We start from the raw sequence: 2500 nt of genomic DNA on the forward strand, positions 1-2500 counted from the left end.
TAAAGCGCTTTGAGCACGTTTAGTGGATATTGCGCTATATAAATGCTCTAATTATTTTGGGAGGGGGGGGGGGGTTGTATATTCACATGCTAATTTTTAATTTATTTTTTCCAATTTTGAAAAGCAGAAAAAATTCCTAGGATTGAATGAGTTAACTCAATAGACACGACCAAGTAGAGTTTTAATAAATAGTGATCTTGCTACCCTACCCGCCTACTGATAAATCAATTATTGGGGAGGCGGCGTGGCTCAGCTCAGCAGTACGGTCTTTGCATCGTACCCGATAGGTACCGAGTTCGATCATCCGCCGTGCTGTGTGGCCTTGATCCCAAGCACACTTTGTGGCGCTGCTCTGCGGCTGACGTCAGGGTTATTCCAGTCTTCTCTTGGAATAGACTCTAAAGACAAATTTCCCCATGGGGATAAATAAAGGGATTTTTTTTAAAATTATTATTTTCTTTTAAGGCAGGGTACGACTTTACTCGCACCAGACACCAGGTCTCTCTCCATTTTAATAGTGCGGCTATGTGGTCTTGTGGTATGACACTTGCTTTCGGATCGGAAGGTCCTGGGTTCGAGCCTCGCTCGGCGCAGAGTTGAGTCCTTGGAAAAGACTCTTTATTCACATTCCCTCACCGTACTCGGGTGTAAAATGAGTACCTGGCCGTTGACAGCGTTGTCTCTGTCAGAAAAAATTTGATACATCGCCTAACAGGCGTCATGTTTCGTTCTACATGTTACGTGTTGCTGTTGGTCATGGACCCTTGTAAAGAGATTTGAGCATATTTAGTGGATATTGCTCTATATAAAAGCTCAATATTAATCGAATCAAACTTTTACTGCTCTTTTGTGAAATAAAAATCTGAGAAACTGTGTATGAAACAGTACCAGACGACTGGGGATCGACAGTAGCCATATATATAGCGTTAACATATATATAGCCTGGCACAGACCAAAAAATGACGTCAAAAGACAAGTCTTTGGCCACAAAAGAAAGCAAATCGTGAGTTGTATTCAATAGTTCAACCAATGGGACCACTTGTTTCCATGAGCACTACTAACGACAACTCACAAGGCGGTGCAAAAACAAAATAATGACGTCAAAACGCCAGTCTTTTTGGGTTTCAGTGTCAGGCTATAACTTAACGATGGCTACAGTGTTGGGCTATAAGTTAACGATGGCTACGGATCGACCCGCTTTTTTGGGATGTGTTTTTCTTTCTTGTATTTTCCTTTCTTGTTTTGTCTGCCACCTATCATACACAATACTCTTCAACAGTCGTAACGTCACTTCCTTCCTAATGACGCATGGTAACTTAGTAACACTGGCTCTTAACTATCGGAACACTGGCGGACGCCCGTATGAAATATTTCTCCGGCGAGCATAAAAGCGTATCCAGAGGGGAAAAAAGCATAAATGTGATCATGTTTTGACTTTTACACATTCTGATCACAAGGCATATGAAAAGTTCTAGCCAGTATGAAGAATAAAAAGTAATGATTTTCTTTGTTTAGAACCAAGATGGCTGCCGTTGCCGGGCGGCGTGACATCAGACTATTGAATCCTATTGTTCAGATCTTTATCTTACAAACCGGTGCCTGCTCTCTAATTTCTTAATTTGTATCAATCTGACTTACTGACCGATTTAGCGCCTTTCGCATCCTAATTAATCTTCCGATTAGGGCGCCAGTTTGATTAGCTGTGTTAAGCGCAGCCATCGCGCACTTACAGATAGTATGCGCTTGTCTAAGAAGTTCATAACATTGCCATCCGGAAGTATAACGGACCAACACACAAACTCTGTGTAACCATGAACTTTTATAGTCTGGTTAATACAGTTTAGTGAGAACAACTCACAAACGCGGATGGCAAAAACAATAACAAAGGCCTGAGTGACGTCATCTGCATACTATCTATAAAGTCTGACACTGACCAAAAAAATGACGTCAAATGACAAATCTTTGACCACAAAAGAAAACAAATCGTGAGTTGTATTCAACCAATGAGATCACTTGTTTCTTTGACCTCTATTAACAACAACTCACTAGGCGGTCCACAAACCTAAAAAATGATGTCAAAAGATAAGTCCTAATCGGTCCTTGTGTCAGGCTATTAACTTCACGATGGCTCTCCAGACAATAAAAGTTCATGGTTACACAGAGTTTTGTGTGTTGGTCCGTTATACTTCCGGGTGGCAAGTTGTGAGTTTAATAGCCAAACGAATACTATCTATACTGCCGTTTTATTGAAGAACACAGTATGTGCTATTTGGTTAACATTGCATATCCTGTGGTTTTAAAATCAAGGGCAGCATAATATACCGTTTATTCTTTTATAAAAAATGACAACAGTTATGAAAGTTGATTATATTATTCGATCGTCTTTTTAAAAATATCTTCTAGATTATTTTATGGCGTTACTCGCATGCATGCATTCAAGGCGATATATATTATATATATATATATATATATATATATATATATATATATATATAATATA

Source organism: Berghia stephanieae, chromosome 8 (assembly GCF_034508935.2).
Source record: "Berghia stephanieae isolate SIO BIC M18660-M18661 chromosome 8, UCSD_Bste_1.3, whole genome shotgun sequence".
Lineage (NCBI taxonomy): Eukaryota > Metazoa > Mollusca > Gastropoda > Nudibranchia > Aeolidiidae > Berghia > Berghia stephanieae.